The 23,179-nt window shown below is 48.6% G+C and overlaps 1 protein-coding gene across 2 annotated transcripts in view; it reads right to left on the reverse strand.

Annotated features, from left to right (window-relative positions):
- The window catches only part of APLF (aprataxin and PNKP like factor), a 960,891-nt gene that overhangs the window by 805,920 nt on the left and 131,792 nt on the right, over nt 1-23,179 (reverse strand). The window lies entirely within an intron of this gene.

Genomic DNA, 23,179 nt, shown 5'->3' on the forward strand with positions numbered 1-23,179 from the left:
GCCAGGCACTCCATCCAGTCCAAACTGACCAACCTCTCCACTACCATTAGCACTTGCGCCAATCTTATGTTGAAAGGACTCAAGTCCAGCCCATCTAATATCGCAACCAAACACAAAACTTACAACATAGCGACCACCCCACCCCCACTAAGACTACCGCCCCACCCATAAAAGGTGCCCTCATTAACGCACGCTCCATAATAGCCCAGGCTACAGATATAGCAGACCTCATTCTAGCAGAAGATTTAGACTTTTTAGCCATAGCTGAGTCCTGGCTTCACGCAGCTGCAGGTCCAGCCCTCTCACTAACCATCCCCGACGGCTACACGATCCTCCGAGTGGATAGAACAGAATCCAGAGGCGGTGGCCTGGCCGTAATTGCCAAAACGCACCTCAACATTAGACTTGACTCCTCCACCCACCTCCCATCATATGAATCACTCACAGCTAAGTTGCCTACTGCCAATTCCCAAACAATATCCATTCACTTACTCTATAGACTTCCTGGACCCTTAGGATCCTTTGAGGGAGACCTCAGCACCATCCTCACCAATAACCTAAAGAAGTACTCCCAGTGCCTCCTCTTAGGGGACTTCAACCTAGGCTTTAAAGACCCCAAAGATCACCAGGCCACCCTCATCAACAATACTCTGTCTGAATTAGGCTTTACACAAAAAGTATCTGGCCCCACCCATAACAAAGGGAGAACCCTTGACTGGGTAGCAGACAATAACTGTGCGGCCTCCATCACTAATAACTCCCCTCAACCTTGGTCTGACCACCATCTCCTCTCCTTTGCCCTCGAAGCTTCGAGCCCCATCACCAACAATGTGCTAGCCTCAGCCATCCACACGAGAAGTAAGAAAAATATCACAGTGGAAAATTGATTCCTCTCATCCTCCCAACGCTTAACCAACTCCCTGCTACTTCCAACCCCTACGACCTCGTAGAAGGCTATAACAAAACCATGCGCACAGCCTTAGACTCCATTGTACCATTAAAACTAAGAAAATGTTAACCTGAAAAAGCACCTCAACCAATGGTTCTCTAGCCACCTTAAAGCTCTTAGATTAGAAAAACGCAAAATGGAGCAAGCCTGGAGACAGTCTCCCACAGACCATAACAAGTTAGTGCTTAATAAAATAACGTCCAACTACAAAAAATAAATCATAGCTGCTAAACAAGAGTCTTACAACCAGAGAAAAGCACAATCCAACTCCAGCACTAAAGAGCTGTTTACGATCATTAAAGAACTGGAAACACCGGTGCTAACTCCAGACACCTGTGTGAAGGACAAACAATGGTGCACGAGTGTCCAAAATGCCCTAAACAATAAAGTCACAGGCCTACAAACTAAAATTAAAAATAAGAAAGAATCCATAGCTAAACCAACCAACCTCACTAATACTGCCCCGCGCCCCACACCCCAACACCCCCGACCCAACCCCACTTGCTTCAGCTTTTCCAAAGTCTCCACTCTTGAAGTGGAAAAAATCATTCTCAGCCTAAAACCATCCAACTGTCAGGGCGACCTTTGCCCCCCATAAATCATTAAAGATGCAGCAAGAGACCTCTCGCCATTCATCACCAAACTCATTAACGCCTCCTCCTCTGCAGGTACTGTCCCCAGCAACCTTAAAGAGTCCTGGGTCCTCCCCCTTCTCAAAAAGCCCTCTCTTGACCCCTCCATTCCCACTAACTACAGACCCATTACCACCGTCCCATTCCTGCTCAAGATATTAGACAAGACAGCCTACCAACAAATCCAAAAGTACCTTGAAATAAACCATCTCATAGGTATTCGGCAATCAGGCTTCAGACCCCAACACGGGACAGAAACGGCCCTTATCGACCTGAAGGCTCAAATTGACATCCTTAGAGACAATGGGAAAACTGATTTATTACTTCTCCTGGACCTCTCCGCAGCATTCAATCTAGTTGATCACAAAATCTTATGCAATCACTTGGACTCAGCTGCCCACGTCTCCCAAGAAGCCATCAGCTGGATCGAGTCATTCCTTAGCAACAGATCCATGCATGTCTTCACCTCTGCTGCCACGGACCCCATCACATATGGAGTCCCCCAAGCTTCATGCGTCTCTCCCACACTGTACAACGTGTTCACGAAGCCCCCGTTTGATGAGCTAGATGGTCTGGGTATTACCTACACTAATTACGCGGATGATACACAGATCCTCATCCCGTTGACGGGAGATTACAACCATGATTTGGCCTTGGTGAACAAGGTGTACCTCATCATCCAAGCATGGATGGTTTCTCACAGTCTATGCCTGAATGATGACAAGACTGAACTCATCATCCTTGGTTCCACCTCAAACCTAACCAAATTGGACCACAACTACTCCAGCTTCATTATAGACGGGAACCCGATCAAGGTAGCCAAAGAAGTGAAAACTTTAGGAATATACATTGACTCCTCCCTCTCCTTCGATAAACAGGTTAGCTCTATGGCATCCTCCACGGCCTACACATGTAAGCTTATAAGAGCAGCCAAACCCTTCTTATCCACCCAGAGCTGCATTACGTTAGCCAGAGCCCTTGTATTATCAAAACTGGACTAGTGTAATGCCCTCTACGTAGGAGCTAGCAAGCAGGTCACTAACAAAATACAGACGGTACAAAACAACGCTCTCAGAGCAGTGCTCAGCATCCCCAAGAGAGAACACATCTCTAACATTAGGAGATCTCATAATTGGCTCAACACTACAGATAAAATCCTGCTCAAAGTAGCCTCACTAACACACAAATGCCTCAACAACGCTGTCCCCTGCTACTTAGTCGATAGAATAAGCAAATACACCTCTAATAGACCTACCAGAACCTCCAACGCAAACCTGCTCACAGATCCCAGATTCAAATGCTCCAAAATGGGTGGCAACAGCTTCCAGGTGAAAGCAGCCCAACACTGGAACTCCCTACTACCCTCTCTAAGGACACCCCAAACGTACACACACTTTAGACACAACTATATACATTGGTTAAAGAACAATGACCACTAATACCATCCAGCCCACTGCACCGCTGTATACTATGTAAATATGTCTATTTGTAATTTGTAAACTTTTTGCCTTCCATTGTAATCTTTGTAATCATTGTAATGCACTGTAACCTGTAACCAAGCTGCGAATAACCTTGTTGCTCCTGCGCCCCCATTCCCTCGGGTCGGGTGCGCAATACAAATGAATAAACTAAACTAAACTCTGCATCGTCCACAAGGCTTTCTGGGCCATATACCACACTACATCCAACATCCTAGGTGTAAGGGAGGCATGATATCACAAGTATGACACTGACACAAGCGATACGAGTTTCAAAACCTTTATTCAATTCTTGGGGTTTGGAAAAACTCCTACTTTGCCCTATAGCTATAATGGGAGTAGTCTCTACCATCAAATAATAAGGAAAACACAGTCCTAGTCAGTCTGCGTCAAATCAAAATGGCCTATACTAACAAAGCCTAATCCCTGCCCTATCTCTTGTACAAAAGTGTATAAAGTGGAGAATGTGTATGCAAAGGAAAGTCAGTGTTATAACATAAAAGATCAAGAAGGCCGAGTAAGCTCTCCTGCCCACGTTGGACAGCACGGAGTAAGGCGGCCCCCTGTAAGCAGGATGACACTTTAGCTCGGGTTATCAAAAAAGGCAGTTCAAAGTCCGCTCGGCCTCCCACTTTAAATTCACTTATTCCAGGTCTCCCTCTGTTGGCCTCAGACCTTTCAACACCAAAAGTACCTGATTCAATGTCATATAGGTCTCCCTCAGTCGGGCTCGGACCTCGCAATCACAGCACTTGCAGGGGTTCCCTTACCCAAGATTTATCCACATTTGTTTGGGGTTCCCTTCCTGTATCTTATTTTATATTCCAGGTCGGGCTAAGACATTTCACAGATGTCGAAGACTTTGGAAAGTGTGAGGCGTTTTCCATAGACCTCTGCAGGACCACTTTGACTTTCACTTTATCTCTCCCTTCTGGTATTTGCCCCAGTGTCTCTTGGTCTCGGTAGTTCCATAACACAATCAACAAAGTTCAAAGAGAACTTTTCTCTTAAAGCAATCACCCTTTTAACTTCCCATTTCAACGGGATTAATCTTGACCATTGCGCATTTCAAAGTTTGTTCACTTTGTCGCTTGTTAAGAAGACATTACACATTTTGCAGAGACTTTCGAGTGGGCTAATGGATCTTCAGAGAGTGGGGGAGACAACCTACTTCCTTTCACCGGACCACTCCACTACTCTATCACTGGCTTCACAGTTATCGGGATATTTAAAGTTCACTACTGATTTGCTTTCTTTTGCGTCTCATCAGGACGTGCGCAACCTTCAATTTTAAGATACACTGTTGCCGCTTCAATCTTTCCTTGACACAAACCGGCCTTTCATGTCTTTCACTAACTCACAAGTTGCGTGCATTCCATTCTTTTCTCTGCAGCTTTGATTCACAAGTCAAGGTTGATACCACAGGCTTGGCCTCGCCTCCCCAACTCTGCTGTTCACCCGGGAGGGTTGCTGGCGTCCTTGAAATACAAAGTATGCTTCTTCTCATCTGGGATTTGGCTTTCTCCACAAATCCTTCTTGGTTTCCCAGAGGCAACAACCTACAACCTATCTTCGAGGTCTCTCTATCCCTCGCTCTAGTCCCTCGATTGGTCGTCCTGCTACAGTGGGTTTTCCTTCGCCCCAGAAGATCTACTCCATCTCGTGTCTCGCCTTGCTCAGAGTGTGTCTCTATGTTCCGCCATGTATCCATGTGGGGTGGAGCAAATGGGTATCAGATGTATGTGATTACACTCAATTGCCTAACTTTGCCTGACCTGATTAACGAAGACATGTCCAATGAGATATGTAAGACTTAGCCTCTTTGCTCTCATTCGTCCTCTTCAATAGGCCAATGTTTGTGTAGAAAAGGGGGAGGGGGAATTGGAATATTGGAGAATCCTAAAAACAGGATGGGGTATGGGCACGAGAAAGGGGGGAATACTGGGTCCCACCATCGGTTGTCTCCCCCACTCCCTGAAGATCCATTAGCCAGGTGATCCTCCCGCACAGGTCCAACCCAGGGTCTGGCTCCAAAGGTGATAGCTGTGCCCTGGCCACCTGAGAGAGAGAGAGATCCCCTGGGACTAGCAATTGAGACACCCTTTGATTTATCACATAAGCATCTTCCTTCTTGAGCGCTCCTCTCATCCACCTCCAAGTCTCTGATGGCCAGATGCTTCTTCAGGCAGAGATTTGGGGGGTAGATCTCTGTCCTCAGCTGGGGCCTTCCGTTGTAACAGACTCCATTCCTCTCTCAAACTTGAGCAGGAACACCTATGGTTCGGGAAGCAACTCGCGACCCTCCTCTTTGCTTCTGCTTTCTCTCTCCCTCTCCCTTGCTGATTCCCCCGTCTACTGCGCAAACTGGTTACTTGGCCACTGTGAGAAACCAAAAGGTATACTGCCAGGTAGACCTTGAGAGTCCCTTATTCAGGTGGCCAGGGAAGGGCTGGCGCCTTCAAATCCCAACCCTGCAGGTAGCTGAGCAAGGGAGGATCACCTCAGTTGGGGAACCCCGGACTATGTTTGGGGAAATGCCCCAGGTGAGACAGTATTGTACTGACGGAGGAGAGAAGGACGAGATTCCTAAGGCCTTTGTAGGGTGTAATACATCTACCCCGCTTCCTCCTGTCAGACCTCTCTTGTACAAATATAACAAAAACCCTAGAATTCCAAACCCAGTTACATTCAGAAACCACCACTCTCAGAATTCCTGCTTTTCCACGTTCTACCCGAAAACTCCCAGTTATTCTCTTTCCCATCCCTCAGATTATCATTCCTCCATTCCCAACCTGCTCAGACCAAACACTACTGTTCCCACAAACCCCCTGTTTATTTTCCAACAATAATCCTGATCATTCCCATTTGTTCCCAACACCCTACAAATCTCACCCTTTCGAACTCACCCAAACCCCTAGCACAAGAACTATAATCCCATACAACACCTCTTTTTCTTCATAACCTGTAGGATACTCACACACTCTTACTTCCACCCTTTCCGACACAAACACCTTCGCACAACACAAAAGACAACAGACTCATTCTAGAGCTGTTCACCTTAGAGGTCCCAATTCAAGGGTCACGCAAAGTCAGGATATTGACCAAAATCACACACACCTGTGAAGGCCCTTTCCTTTCCCCAGAGGAATAAAGGGTGGAGCAAGAGAGCACAATAGGACCCAGGCAGACGGCACCATGTGAAAGCTAACTCAGCACGGCAGTTCAAGAGGAGGAGAAAGACGGCACAGACCGAGAGGGTAACAAGGAGAGAAGCGACCTTGCCCTTTCCAACCAAGGCCCGTGAAACCTCTGCAGAAGGAATTATAAGACTGCGAACAATAGCCAGTGTGTGTTGCAGCAGATGTCTACGGTACATGAGACCCTCCTCCGATGATAACCAAGCCGGGGAGAGACGTGGGTCTCTGTGGTACCAACCTTGACTGGGAGGAGAAGGAAGCCAAGCAGTTCATCACAGCCGGTGAGTCGAGGGAAGAGCCGATAAGAAACCAAACTGTGTTGAGCAATAAATAGCCAACGGCTAAATTGAACTTTGAAAAGCTAAAAGGATACTATTGGTGAAAGAAGGGGAAAACCAGCAACAGAGGAGTCTGGCACCACGTGGGGTCCTCATGCAGGATACACTGGGTGATTACCTGACAGTAGAAACTACCATAACCCGAAGGCCTTGGGAAAAGGCGAGAAAAGGTCAAAGTGGTCATACAGGGGTCTTGTAAAATTCTCTGTACCGTCGAAAGTCTTTGACCGACAGATGATTGTGAAGCTAAGGGAAGTGAATCCTGTTTGATAAAATGAGCGCATGAACTGTTTGATAAAAGTTGGACCCGGCAGAAGGATGCTAACGAAAAGGGGCAAGGCCTGAAGTCCCTATGAACAAGGTGTGGTGAACCCGGCAGAGGGATGCCAACGAAAAGGGACGAGGCCTGAAGTACCTATGAACAAGGTGTGGTTGGCAAGAGTGAATCCAGCAGAAGGATGCTAATGAAAAGGGGCGGGGCCTGAAGTCCCTATGAACAAGGTCTGGTTGGCAAGAGTGTACCCGGCAGAGGGATGCTAAAGGAAGGGGGCGAGACCTGAAAATCCCTATGAATAGTGTGTTGACCGAAGTGAACCCGACCGCGGGGTGTCCACAGTGAACTGTCTGTAAAAGTTGGCGAGAGTGAACCTGGCAGAGGGAAGCTGACAAAAAGAGCAAAACCCCAAGAACTATTTAAAAAGACATTAAGATTTGTGAAATCAAGAAGCATTGGAAGACCAGGGGAAGGGAATTGCCCGAGGCCGGGCGACGGAGATCCAGGGGGTGAAAAATGAGCACCGAAAGTTCATTGGAAAAGGAACTGTTTAGTTGATTTATTGAATACGATTTGTGAAGGGTCTACGCCCGGAAGAGGGGGACACAGGGGTGAAGCCATCACCCAAGTAACCCTGAAGCAGAACTTTGTGTTTGTTTGTTGGATACATCAGGCCTCGAAGGCAAGAGACTTTTTATCGAAAAGAGACTTAACCATCGAAGAACCTGATACCTGGAAGAACTGTCAGCTCGTCCTGAGAAAGCTCGAGTGTGTGCTGTGCTCACGAGATCCGCCTTGTCCCATGCTCAAAACATGGGGAAGAGAGACCTGGTAATCACATCCTGACTTATTATTTGTGAACACTTCTTTCTTTATTGAAAATCATATCCCACACTCTTTGGCAATAGGTGTCTTTACTATAGGCCTTTTACTTTGACAACGCCACAAGGACTGCCTTATTTTTCATTTGATGGTCGAAGCTTGCTCCCATCTTAGATTTAGGTTTAGTTTGGGCGTTTTTCCACTCTGCATTTACAGTTTAATAAACATTCTGGAACTGTGATCACATGTGTCTGTCTTTACTGTTGCCACCATGAGTTCTTTACAACACCCACTGAACTTATGGGACTAGGCTACTGCACAACCAGTTGCCCTTGCACTGCCTCCGGGCCTCCCAACCACTTAGGGACTATATCTGCAACCCTACAGTCCCCTCAATCCTTGCACTTTTGGGCCTCCTCCCTGGCAGCACTTGCGCGTTCATTGCATTCTCCCATTCCCCCTGATATTTCTCCCCCTCCGTCGTCCCCCGCACTTGCACAATCTGAATGAGATTGTTGTTTTGTCGTCCTTCTGTCTTCCCTTCCTTGTCGCGCCTAGAAATACTTGTGTACAGGCGTGTTATAAATGACATATGATATATACCATATCATAAGCTGAAAACACCACTCATGAACACCTGAACGAAAACCCTCTGGCACCTCCAGGAACTAAGTTATGCTATCCCAAGGATCATAAGAACTATGTGGGACGTTGGGTGTTCAGTTCACCGACTGGGGAGTGCTGCTATATGACCTGGAGTGTGGATGAGCACAAAGAATGCAGGTGACCTGAGGGGAATGACGAAGATATGGATTCCAAATAAACCATTCTGTGGAGAAAAGGTGAAGGAAATGGAGGTGGTGGTCCAGGAGTCAACCGGAAGGGGGAATGTAGAGAAGCAGATGTATACATCATTGTACCCCACCCCCTCACCTACGTCATACTGGAAGAACAATAAGAAGACACTATGCCTGACACCGGGTATCATTCAAATAACTAATCGAAGATATGAGAGACGTTATGCACTCAGACAGCCGTATCAAATGTATCCTCGAGCTGATGAGGTAGAAGGAAGTCTGCCAACATCAATGTAGCTAGAAGAACTATAAGTGAAGTCTGACATATGTAAAGTGATGTCATGAAAGGAAGACACAAGGGTGCACTGAAATGATATATGAATACTTAAAGACTGAAGATGTGACTGAAGTAACAAAGTGAACATATATGCGAATACGAAGAAATCATATGCGCTAAGAAGATAAGTGACAAGAGATGTAGTAGATGTATATGCGCAGAAATGCGAAGTAGATGACACATAGAAGCTTGCTAAAGTAGAAAAAAGAAGATAGAAAACAGGCAAAAGAAGCCATGTTGAGAAAATGGACGATAGTAATTGAGAAGCCTTAGGAGAAAAACCAAGGCTGCAAAGCTGACAGGCACTGGAAAACAGATTTGTGCAGAACATAGGATATTTGTTTGGCTCAGGATCAAGGATGCCGCAGCAAGAGGCAACTGCAGAGCATGAAAGGAGTCGAAGAGGATAAGCCATGTACGCAGGACATATTACTCTTAGATTAAGCAAAGGAGTGAACATTTGCGAGTGCCACGTACAATCAAAGATGCTGAAAGCACATGCAAGAAGGAGCAACCTAGTCTGCATAGGCCAAGGAGAGTAATAGCACCCAATATTAAGGAATCAAATAGCACTAAATCGAAGGGCAGAACGGACAAAATCATAGTCTCCTCACACGTGGTGTAAGAACAGAAGACCGAGCCTATTCATAAAGCTCCAGACGAAGATAGCAATGTACCTTCACAACCTTTAAAATTCCGAGGGGGGCGTGGCCAACAGCCATGTGAAGCAGACGTGTTTTGATGCGGCTACTGCAGATCTGACCAAAGATTAGCTAATAACAGCAGATTTAATCCAAGAAAAGTGGATAACTTGAGGGAAAGGGTCTGGAGTCAGAACTGACAGATTATAGAGCCAGGAAAGCCCAAACAACAAAGAACGCTGAGGGCGCAGGAAAATGGTGATGGAAACAGACAGCCCAGCTGGATTTGTATAATGGATGCGACAGAGCCGCTGCTGACTAAAGCACAGAACAACAGGAATAAGCCCCACTACGACTGGGTAGAAGCTGGAAGACATGGGTGGATGAGCTGAGCAGGACAGTGATACGCAAGGAACATGCCAGGCTCCAACATGGAAGCCCAGCGAACCCAGAGGCGGCCGGCGGAAGGCGAAGCCAGAGATAGCCCCCTAGGGAGAAGCAACAGGTGAACGGACCTGGCGAGGACTGCAAGTCCGAAACGGACAGAAACACGCAGGCATCAAGCAGAGGAAACGGTCTGCCACTGTAACAGACAAAGGCACGCAGCATCAGGATAGCGGGAGGTCTGAGGCAGGCAGCGGAGCACGATTCCAGAGGAGCAGTGCAAAAAGCCGTGGGCAGCCGACGAGGCCTCAAAACTGCAACGCACTAACAACAGTAAGAAGTGCAGGAGGAGGGACAAGGACACCATTACCCGATCCACAATGTCCCCACTCACACAAGTTGTGCAACGAGACCCCCAGGCCCACGGAGAGCGGGCGAGGGGTTAGAAGGTACAAGGCTGCATTCGCCAAATGCAACAAGCACCACTGGCCACCCTACGAGCAGCTACAGCCCTAGAGTCATAGGGACAAGATAGGAGGGAAGGTGTTCCAGGGTGGTAATTGCCCAAAAGACAACATTAGGAGTAGCCAAAGTATGGACCCTGGGTAACAGCAAACACAAAGAGAAGTAGAAGTAGGGTGGAAGCAGCAATCTCTGTGTAGACTGAAACCCGACTGATATAACGTAGGCTGCACATCTCCCAAGCCACAAACACGGGCGAAGGGCCCGACATGCACAATACTCCAGGGCCAAGAGGAGGAGGCTCACAACAGGTAACGGTATACATAAGGGCACGAGCAACATGAGATGAGATAGGCAGAACAGCAGAAGAAGAGGAACTAAGGCGGACACAGGTAGCACAGCCACAGCAACAATAAACTGACAAGGTTGCAGCTACATAACAGAGCAAAACCTGGGAGCAGTAGCCCAAGAACTGGGGGCCAAGTACAGAGCAAACAGAACAAGACAGGGTCTCACCAGAGTACAGAACGAAGACAGAGAAAGGGTACTCGAACCCCGGGCAATACCAACAAGAACTGTACAGTGAGAAGAAAGCTGAGACAAGCAGGGGGAGAGCCACAAGACATACAGATTCCAATAAAGGAGGAGGCAGCAAGGCCACAGAACAAATGGCGACGAAGGGGAAAAAAAACAAAGGAAAACTCACATCCATAGAAGCTTTCACAGAAGGCTAAGAAAGCCTCATAGGAGACAGAGAAAATGGACACTGCAGGAATACAAACGACAAAACCGACAATGGGAACCAGGGTATTGGAGGCCATAGCAGCACTACAAGCAACGCTAGAAACCAAAATAGATGTGGTGCAGAGAGATGTAGGGTTATTAAGACAAGATGTGCTAGCAGTGGCACAGCACACCGGGAAATTGTAAGAACAAGTGCAAGCGCACACGAAACAAGGGACGCAGACGGCAAAGGAGTTCCACATCCTACAGCAGAGAGTGCAACTGTTGGAGGAAAGGGCAGATGATGCCAAAGGACGCACGCGTCGCAACAACATCAGAATTGTAGGTCTGCCAGAGGGGATGGAGGGAACCGACCCCACCAACTATGTCGAAAACCTATTGTTACAAGGAATAGGCCCTGGAAACCTCACGCAGGGGTGCACTATAGAGCACACACATCGTCCTATAGTTAGAAAGCCCCCACCAGGAGCCCCACCGAGGCCCACCATCGCAAAAGCCTTAAACTACAAAGACAGGAAGAAGAGCCTAGCATTCTCCAGGACGGGGGGCAACATACAAAGGGCCTCTGCTAAACTAGCAATATTCCCGGATTACACATTCCAAGTCCAGAAAAGAAGAGCTCAATTTATAACAGTGAAGGAAAGACTGAGAAAAGTGGGACTGAAATACATATTAATATATCCGGCCAAATGAAAGATCCAACACAATGGCAAGGCCTTGTTTTTTGAAAATCCATCTGAGGCACAAGACTGCATGGATAGTGTGAAAACATCAGCTCTGGAGGATGAGTGACAACAAACTATGTGAGAGATTATAAGTGAATCAAAATGGGTAGAAGCCGAACTAAAGTTTAATCTATGCACCTGAATATGGTGACGAAGGATCACAGACGGAAAGCAGCTTGGAACGCATACCAACGATGCTAGTTAAAGTAGCACAAAATGCAGGACTACCGCAGAGAAACACAAGACGCTTGGTAGGAAGGACACAAGCAAGGAGATCTCCTATAACCCCATACACTTTCAGTTAGGGTACCCTTCAAAGTACCCACCTGTTGGGCACCAGAGCCAAGTCTACTGACTAGGCTTACAAGGAGCAGGAGAAGGGAAGCCTAATCATGCACAGCACGGCTGGACAGTTTAATGTTGGGGAAGTTTTGTGGAACGGGAGGGAGGGGAGTTGTTAAAGGGGAAGGGAGAGAAGCCTGATACAGTATTATGTAGACCTTACTCACAAATAATCATAGCCCAAGGCAAGCTAATTGCACTAGAAAAGGACATGCAAAAAAATATAGTATGGGTGGGGACATAAGAGTCATGACCTGGAATATCCGAGGCCTGAACTATTATGGCAAAAAGCAGAGGGTGATTACATATTTATGCAGACATAAGGTGGGAATCGCCTTTTTGCAGGAGACAAATCTGACTAAGCCCAGACAAGAGAAACTTGCTCATAAGTGGGGTGGGAGGTGGTGGTGAAGGGCACTACATACTTGGCATACGTCAGAGGGGTTCTCATCTTGGTTGCTCCAACAATCCCTCTGAAAGTCCTACACACTAAAGTGGATGACGAAGGGGGAAGAACAAGTTACTTACCAACTGGTAACATTCTTAAGACTGGATGTTCCTCCAACATATTCCATATCTTTGACATGTAATGTCCACAGCTGTGCTACCTCGGAAATGTTTTGGCAGAGGGCGTCCTGTGTCGATGGCGTCGGGTCGATGTCCCTCGAAGGCCTCAGTCGAGGGTGACGTCATCAGATATTATAAGTAGGACGCACGGCCCCCGTAGCCTTCAATTCATGTTTTTTCCCTCCACAACGTGTGCCATAACCGCGTTATGACGGCACATAACCTCCATGACTGCACATAGCCTTGTGGGAACGCAAGCTGCTATAGCATAGAAAATTCTGCAAAGGGGCAGGCTGGGAGGACAATGTGGAATACGTTGGAGGAACATCCAGTCGAAAGAACGTTACCAGTTGGTAAGTAACTTTTTCTTCGAATGGATCGTGTCCTCTAAAGTATTCCACATGTTTAACAGACCAGTGAACGGAGGAGCGAGAAGAATTTTCATATACCCAATCAGATGGCAGAATTAGAGCACTGCTTTACCAAAGGCCAAATCTTGACCATGGAAAGTATCCAGGGAGTAATGGTTGACAAAGGTGTGGATGGAAGACCACAGCATCCCAAATGTTTTTAACCGGAACTCCCCGTTGTAGGGCTGTGGATGTAGCCACGCCACTGGTGGAGTGAGCTCGCAAACCCTCAGAAGAGTCCTTGCCAGCCAATCTGTAGCATTCAGCAATGGTGAGGATAATCCACCTGGACAAGGTCTGTTTGGTAATAGCTGACCCAATCGGTGTCCACTATATCCCACATTAAGTTGGTCGTCCACTCTGACCCTGGACATTCCAGAAATATAAAAGCTCAAAGCTCTCCTAGGGTCCAACCTATGGAGTCTCTCCTCTTCCTTACCAGGATGAGGAGGCGGATAGAAAGCAGGAAGTACCACCTTCTGGCTCAAATGAAACTCAGACACTACCTTAGGTAGAAAGGAAGGACGTACCCTCAGTGCAACCCTATCCCTGTGCAACACAGTAAAGGGTGGCTTAGACAAAAGTGCCTGCAACTCTCTCACTCTGCGAGCAGATGTAACTGCAATCAAGAAAACTATCTTGAAGGTCAACAGTCTCAAAGGACAAGAGTGCAAAGGTTCAAACGGAGCACCCATCAAGAATTTCAAGACAACATTCAGATCCCAAACCAGCACCTGAAAAGGGGACAGCGGGAAAACATTTGTGAGCACTTTTAGAAACTGGGTGATCAAAGGAATCTTAAAATAAGAACATTCGTAAGACAAGCACTTGAAAATAGACAGCGCTGCCAGTTAACCTTTAATGGTACCCACTTTAAGACCCTTGTGGGCCAAAGAAAGCAAGAACGAAAGAACCATGGGAATGGAACACAGAAAAGGATCGACATTGTTACCCCTGCACCAGTCGCAAAACGTACGCCAACGGTACAGGGATTTGGTTGCCGGACGCCTGGCCGGAAGCAACAGCTCCATCACGTCATCTGGGAAGTCCCAATCCTTATATCTCAATCTTTCAGAAACCATGCGTGAAGGTTGAGAGTCTTGACCTCTGGATGGAGAGCCCAACCCCCCCCCACCTCCCTTGCGCGAGAGAAGGTCTGCTCTGTGGAGAAGACGGCGTGGAGGACAGATGGACATTTCTATAAGGTCTGGGTACCATGCTCTCCTGGCCCAATCCGGAGCAATTAAGATCATGTTGGACCCAAACCTCTGCAACCTCCTTAGAACCTGAAGAATGACGGGGACTGGAGGAAACGTGTACAGAAGTGGGAATGACCAATCCACGACAAACACGTCCCCTAAAGCTCCTCTCAGAAGAAATTCCCTTGAGCAATATGTCTTGCACATTCTCCTCTCCGGCCAGATGAACTGCCGAGAGTGAGATTCCCTGCTGCTTTGTCCAGAACCAGAGCTGCATTGCCTCCCTGCACAGCAGGTGCAACCCTAAACCCCCCTTTATGTTGAGGTAATGCATGCGCCACTGTGTTGTCCGTCATGATAGGACACTCTTCCTGCGTATGAACGGTAGAAAAGCCTTCAGGGCTAGCTTGATGGCCCTCAGCTCCAAAAGATTGATGTGAGGTCTGAACTCTGACAGAGAACAACGACCGCTGGTGGTCAGCTCGTTGGCGTGAGCTCCCCATCCTGTGAGCGAAGCATTCGTCACTACCGTCACCTCCGGCCACGGTTGCCAAAACAGCTCTCCCTTCATCAGATTCCCTTCACTGGCCCACCACAGAAGATCCTGTGAGACCTTGAGCGGAATCTGAAGGAGATCCGACATCTTGCCCGAGAATCAGGACCACTGCATCCTGAGAGCCCATTGAAGGGATCTCATCCGTAGTCTGGCCTCTGGCACCAGAAAAATGCAGGAAGCCATGAGGCCGAGCAACCTTAAGAATTCGCAAGCCGGGAGACTCTGGGCATGTTGAACTTTGTCGACCATCTGGACAATGTGATGAGCCCTCACCTTGGGTGGCGAGCACTTCCCCAAGGATGTGTCCAACACAGCCCTGATGTACTGGAGCTGTTGGGAAGGTGTCATATGCGACTTCTTGAAATTGAGGGAGAAGCCCACCTTGTGAAGGGAGTGGCAGGTGAGGCTGAGATGATCCAAGGCTTGTTCGGGAGAACGCGCTCGGATCAGTCACTCATCCATGTAGGGGTAGATGTAAACCCCCCCTGTCCTGAGATATGCTGCCACCACCCCCATGAGCTTGGTGAAGACCCTAGAGCGGTGGTCAATCCGAATGGCAGGACCCGAAACTGAAAGTTCAAACTGCCAACGGCGAACCTCAGGTATTTTCTGTGCTTTGGATGGATCGGCACATGAAAATAAGCATCCTGTAGGTCCAATGACACAAACCAATCCTGATATCGAAGGACCTGAAGGACCTGAGAAAGAGTGACCATCTTGAACTTGTCCTTCCTGAGGAACTTGTTCAAGCGACGCAAGTCCAAGATGGATCTCAGTCCTCCGTCTTTCTTGGGAATAAAAAAATATGGGGAATACCAGCCCTTGTTCCTCTCCGCCACAGGCAATAGTTCTATAGCGCCTTTCTCCAGCAGGGCCAAGATTTTCTGCACAAGGAGCGGATCCGGAATCTTCAAAGAGAGTTTCCCCATTGGATTGTCGTGAGGCTGATTTAGGAAGGGTAGGCAGTAGCCGTGGGCTATTGTTTCCAGAACCCATGCATCTGAAGTAATGGCTCGCCACTCTTCGGGATGCTGAGACAGTCTGCCCCCAACCAGTGAACAATGAGACCTGGCCTCATAGCTGTTTCGGAGCGGCTGTGGCAGCGCCGGAGGGCGAAGAGGCAGCTGCTTTAGCGGCTTTGCCACCACGTCCCGGTCCACCGCGAGTACCCTTACGGTGTCCCCTTTGACTGGCCGCCCCTCTCGCTCTACCAAAAGAGGAGTAGTAACGAAAGGAACCGCTCCACTGCTGTCCCCTAGGATAAAAAGGTGGAGGTTGACGCACAGCTACGCCCAAAGATTTTGCTGCAACCTCTCAAGTCTCTCGTCAGCCTTGCTGCCAAACAAATGAGATCTGTCAAAGGGAATGTTGAGAAGACGGGCCTGCACATCCAGTGCAAAGCCAGACTTCCGCAACCACGCAAACCTGCTTATCACGGTGCTCGCAGCCATGGACCGGCGGGCACTATCAGCCGTATCCAACCTGGACTGAAGGGATTCACACATGGCATCCTTGCCATCCTGCTCAATAGCAATGAACCCATCCCTTTCTTTCTCTTCGGGAATATGCTCAGCCGCCAGAGAGACAATTCCACAGAGTGTTCGAAAATTTGGCGAAGGCACAGGTGGAGTTGGCCGATTTAAGGGCCATACTCCCAGCCGAAAATATCTTGCGTGCCCATCCACCGAAACGCTTGTCATCCCTATCTGGAGGGATGGTAGGGTATGCCGCCTGCCTCGAGGTGGCCGTGGCCGCCTGAACCACCAAATTCTCAGGAGTGGGGTGTGTGGATAGGTAGCTGGGGTTGCTACTGGATGGCCGGTATTTCTTAAATTAATTGTTGACCGCTGGAAGAGTCTCCAGGGTGCTCCAAGCAGCAGCCACCCTTTTCTGTAACGCCATGTGAAAAGGCAACACTGGATCAGTGGACGGACCCTGATCTAAAATGTCAGTTAGGTCATCCTGATCGAATTCAACTGGAGAGCCGGATCACCCCAGGTACTCCGTAACTCTCAACATCAACCTCCTACAGGAGGATTTAGCATGAGCCACAGGCCTGCCAAACTCCATCTCAGGAGATATATCCAGGCCACTGGCATCATGTAAAGATTGCCTCAGATCCACCAGCTGACTGTCCTCGGAAAAGACCATGTCAGGAGCTTCAGGAGTGACACCAGGAGCACCAAAAGGCTCCAAATCCACATCAGACCTATCCTCATAGATATCCTGAAGAGAATGAAATAACTCCCTCCTAGGTACAGGAGCAGACCTGGAGTCAAGAGGAGGCCTCACAGTCTTAGACAGAGCCTTTCTCAGGGGCTCCACAGCTCTAGGGACCTCCACCGGCAAATGCAGGCCTGTAGGCCCCGATGGCGTTGGGGGTGCCGACAACGTCGACAATGGAGCCGAGGGTTCTGAGGGCCTGACCGAGGGCAAGGCCCCGACAGACTCACTCGATGAGCACGGTGCCGATGGTGTTGACACCTTCCCAGACTTCGACGGTTTCGTCAGGGACGAAGACCGGGACCTGGATCTGGCACGTCTCTGGCGATCTACCGGAGCCTTGTCCGAACGGGACCTCGACCTGGCATGAAGGCGCGCGAGCATCGGACCGAGAGCATTCCCCGCCGGCTTCAACCGAAGGCACGAACGGGACATTGCCCTGAGATTTTAAAATCTCCAGCATTTCCTCCCTGAATGCAAGCCACTTTCCTCGCTGAGCCATCATCTGACGAGGACGGGCAAGGAGACCAGTGACGCCACTTCTGGGAGTGCCTCAACGAAGACGAGTGGCCAGAACCACTCTGGGACTTAGATCCCCTGGACTCCCTCCGACGCGGAGAGTCACCCCTCGAGTCGTCGGTGGAAAGACTAGTCATTTTACTGGATTTACGGGATTTGGACACCCGACCTACACGCAACTTCCCCTTACCCTCCTGCAAGGCCTTGGCAGTCAACGACTGGCACTTTGAGCAGTCGTCCGTGTCATGGCTCTCACCCAGACACCACAAGAAGATAAGGTGCGGTTCTGTAATGGACAACTTGGACTTACAGTCCGTGCACTTTTTAAAGCCATACCGTAGGGTCGGAGGGGTAGAAGAAGACATTATCGAAGTAGATAACACAAGGCGCGTTGAGTTCTCGAAGCAAACATGTTTGCGGAAAAAACAGAACTGAGGCTAGGGGGACCGTGCGTCCTACTTATAACATCCGATGACATCACCCTCGACAGAGGCCTTCGAGGGACATCGACCCGATGCCATCGACGCAGGACGCCCTCTGCCAAAAAATATCCGAAGCAGCACAGCTGTGGACATTACATGTCAAAGATGTGGAATACGTTGGAGGACACAATCCATTTGAATGATAATTATATATGGCATGCTAGAGAACAGAGAAATATGTATAGTAAACACCTATGCACCAAACCATGATGCCACAATATTCTTCAAGTCCTTATATGCAAGGCTGGTACCGTATAGGAATGGGATCATAATATGGGGTGGAGACTTCAACTGTACATTGAATCCCATAGTGGGCAGGTCAGACAGGTTCAAGAGACCTGCCCCGCCAGCTAAGGTTCTGAGCACCCTCCTAAACCAATTCCACCTGGTGGACATATGGAGGACCCTGCATGCTACTGACAGGGCATATTCCCACTACTCTGCTCCGCACAAAGTATCCACGAGACAAGATTACCTGTTCACGTGGGAGGAACATATGATGGAATTTGTAGAGGCGGAATATACAAATCAAGAGCCTTGTCTGATCACGCCCCACTCATACTTAAATGGGTAATCACCACCCACAGACTGCCAATAACAACCTGGAGACTCAGAAGCAAGGCACTACTTGACACAGCCTTTAAAGAGCAAATAAGAAAAAGCACAATAGAGTTTCTGGAAGTAAACAAAGGTAGTGTCAAAAAGGTGGGCACGATATGGGAAAAGTATAAAGTAGTGATCATGGGGGGGGGGGGTGTGGCTACATGGCCACCGGCTAAGACGTGCATTCAGGGTGCTCCTGCAGATCCGTTCAAGATCCGTCTGAAAATAGGCATTATAAACATGTAGTGAAGCGTGGGTCTCCAGCTACAGCATCATGAATATGGTGGGCAGGCAGCAGTGAACAGTCCAACGCAAAACATGATTGCAGCAGAGAAAGCAAAGCTAAAGAAGTTGGCATGATCCCACGGACTGAAGAAAAAAAATGGCACCCAGCAGGTAACAAATGATGAAACTAAACACTATCGCTGGAGGAACGAAGCAAGGTTCTATTCTGTATGGATTACAGACCCGGTGTACATGAAAAGGATCGGGAGATCGTGGAAACCGCGGAGAGGCAGTGTGAAGCTGACGCACAGGAAGTGAATAGAAAGAATGCACAACATTATTAAGTAGCAGATACATTGCATCATCGGACGAAAGCAAGGGCAGAAGCAGACGTCTGCGGACTGAATAAAGTACACAGTCGGCTGCAGCGTGGCCGTGAAGACCGGGATCTAAGGCACGCCTGGAGTCACAAAGGAAGGCAGATGGAACGGAATTGCTGCGGTGATAGTGTGACTGTACACACGGAAACGGTTCCTGAGCCACGCAAGAACCGTGGCACTACGATAAGAAGCGCACCCTCGAGGAAGACTCCCAACAGTGCTAGGTAGGGTTGCAGGCAGACGGACCCCAGACGTACGACACCAGATGCGCAACGGGGGCTGCAGTGGCACATAAAGAACCCCAGCTACTGGCGGCGATTCTGGGGCACGCCGAGTACTATGGGCAGCTAGGGGAGGAATTGTGTAGAGAAATCGAAGGCCCCAACAACGCAGGATATACAGAACGCAGTGCAGATCTGGCAGACAGGCGGACTGGCGGACAACTGTCAGTGGAGACCGTAGCCGGGTCAAGAAAGGGCAGCAGGCACCAGTGAACGGTAAAAGGCGCTAGGAGAAATATACTCGCCTCAATAGACTGCATAAGCCAATCTTCACAGCCCGGGCCGGACCAAGCACCAAGGGATGCAAGTGTGATGATACGAATAGTGGAAGGAGAATAACCAATGAAATGAAATGCTGACACCCCTCGAGGCAACTGGACAGGGTGGGGCAAAACAAAGTGCGCAATGGTGGAGTGGAGGACGCATGCCGGATATACAAAGTAAGCCCCATTGTGAATAGATGACGAGCAGTGGATACGTGAAATTAAATTAAGGCCTGCGCGCCTGAGATGAAAGACTGTAAGAGAGGTACACTGCACGTATCAACACACAAACGACAATGTGAACCCCCTACTGGGCATGGTGCCTGCAGTTGGTATCACTGCGGGTGCCAAGGTAATAGAGAGCTCATTGGAGAGGTGTAATCACAATGACGTCTAAAGCAAATAAAAGCAAAGGAAGCAGTCTTCCTTAGATGCTTTCGCCAGACCTACTGAAACAACAGAAGGCGCTAAGACACAACCGCATGAAGCGAGTGAAGAAGATATGCAAGGAAGGACGGATGAGCAAATATTGGTCGCCATAGCGGAACTGAAAGCGCCATTGGAGTTCAAAATAGATGCAATGCAAATAGACATGAACCTCCTGAGACAAGATGTCAGAACGCTCACGGAGCGCACTGGGGTGTTGAAGACAGAGCTGAAAGCCAACTCGAGCAGCTGCAAGGACAACTCCCAGGAGGTCTCTATCCTGAACAACAAGTGCAGAACCTGTAAAACAGGGCGGAGGAAGCAGAAGGCTGAGGTCGGAGAAATAACGTGCAGATTATTGGACTGCCAGAAGGCGAGGAAGACCAGAACCCGACCAACTACATCGAGGACATGCTCCTACAAGAGACAGGGGCTGGTTCACTCACTCAGGGGTTCACAGTGGAGAGGGCACATAGAAAAACACTGCCCGGCACCCCGCCCCGGCCGATAATTGCAAAGATATTGAATTATGAGGACAGGGAGAGAATCCTGGAACATTTCCGAAAAGGAGGCACCATAAGTAGGGCATCGGCATCCATCACTGGATATCCAGATTACAACTTTTTGGTACAAAAATAAAGGATGAGCTATGGGATTGTGAAAAGAAGGCTACGTGCATCTAACCTCAAGAATATGTTACTTTATCCGGCGAAGATGAAGGTTCTGCACAAGGGCCGTGCTCGGTTCTTCGAAACCCCAGAGGATGTGAACAAATGGATGGACTGGCAGAATATGCCGTCAGAGCAGCGTGACCAGAGGGCGGATGCAAGTGATAAGTGAAATGGTGATGGGTATTCAAAAGTACATTTTGGAGGGGGAGGAACTGATATATATACTGTGGTGATGGAGACACTCAGACTATTATGCGACCATGTTTTATGCCCTATTAATGTTAGTATAATGCACGAGTATAGCACGCTGCGCGGGTGTGGGCGGTGCTAGGAATCACTCTTATCCCTCATTAGGTAGTTAGCTAGGATACTGGTAGCACTGTATCTGCCCGCTGCACTCAGAGTACTGACAATGGACCAGGAAAAGAGGGAGGAGCGGGGAAGCCTGAGATTCAGTTTTGGAGCCGGGCTATTGTTGGGGTTGTTTGGGCGGGAAGGGGGAAGTTGGGGGAGTTATTAGGTGGGTGGCCTACAGACATGCACTACGAAATGGGGGGGAGGAGAGCGGGAGCTGGGAGGGAGGAGGAAATGACCGAGGATGACTGGTGAACTTAAGATGGCAACCTGGAACGTGAGGGGGCTAAATAGATATATTAAACGCAATAGGGTTATGACATACTTGAGGCTTCAAAAGATACATATAGCACTAATGCAAGAAACCCACCTCACTAAGGAGAAACAAGATCAAATTATGCAGAAATGGCAAGGGACGACCTTGGGTGCAGCCTACTCGGCGTATGCTAGAGGAGTCTTGATTTGGATGGCACCTCATGTCCCATTCAAGCTCCTGCAGTCCTCCATAGACAAGGATGGTAATGGTACAGGGGCTGGTGGAAAGTAAATACATTTGCATAATTAATGTGTATGCCCCGAATCAAGATACTGTAGCGTATTTCAGATCTCTATACAAGAAGATTGGTCCTTATATAGAAGGGCCGGTAATATGGGGTGGGGAGACTTTAATTGCACTCTGGACCCGAAGATGGACATGTCGGATAAAAAAAGACTAGCTCACGCGACCCGGTCAGCTAAAGCTTTGAGCACACTGTTGCAGGCCTTTCAATTAGTGGATGTTTGGAGGGAGCAACACACACAAGATCGGAGGTATTCACACTATTCTGCCCCACAGAACCTATACACGTGGCTAGATTATGTGTTCACCGGGATGGACACGCTAAAGGAGATGACACTTGCAGAATATAAAGCCATAGTCCTGTCGGATCATGCCCCTCTCGTAGTGACTTGGCAGGCCCTACCTCTCCGAGCTAGGATTCCTGACTTGGAGACTAAGGACAGGGGCACTAAAGGATGCAGGGTTCCGGGAGGACCTGAGGCTGGAGGTGAAGGAATATTTCAAACATAATATTGGCAGTGTAGACTCAGCCGGGGTGTTATGGGAAGCGTTTAAAGTTGTAGTAAGGGGGGCAGCTATGGCCAAGACTAAGGGGTTGCAGGTCATACCTCAAGAGTTCAAAAAAACAGAAGAGATATTGGAAATGACTATGCGGGAGAGTGCAAGATCCCCAGAGGAGGCCAAGGTGGTATCCCGATTGCAGCAGGAGTGTAGAGATCACTAGGAAAGGCTAGGTAACTTAAGCTATAAGAAATATATTGAGAGGCAGAATGTTGAGGGAGACAAACAAGGCAGATTGTTAGCCTGGTTATATAAAAGTGAGACCCCCCGGCATACTATCAGGGCGGTGAAGGGGGAAGATGGTCAGTTGCAGGAAACCAAAGTGGGAGTCAACAAAAGCTTCTGTGAGTGTTATAAGCGGTTACATGAAGACTCGGTGGAAGGGGAAGAATTAGATATACGAGTGGCATTAATAAGATTACGCTCCCCAAACTGGATGAAACAGATAGCGAGACCCTTGAACTTCCTATAACGATAGAAGAATTAGAACATGTGATAAAGCAACTGCCTACCAGCAAGGCCCCAGGGGCAGATTGACTCCCCAGTGAATTTTATAAAACATATAGGGCGGAAATACTGCCCCCACTACTAGCGATGTTAAATGAGGCGCTTAGCAACGGTAAACTGCCTTAGTCTCTGCGGGTGGTCATAATTATCCCACTCCTCAAACCAAATAAGCCAGATACAGATTGTGGATCCTATAGGCCCCTCTCACTACTTAACCAGGATGGGAATATTCTTATGGCAGTCATGGCAAATAGGTTGAGACCAGTTATAA

This window comes from Ambystoma mexicanum, chromosome 4q (genome assembly GCF_040938575.1).
Source record: "Ambystoma mexicanum isolate Mex_15411 chromosome 4q, UKY_AmexF1_1, whole genome shotgun sequence".
In the NCBI taxonomy this organism is placed as follows: Eukaryota; Metazoa; Chordata; class Amphibia; order Caudata; family Ambystomatidae; genus Ambystoma; species Ambystoma mexicanum.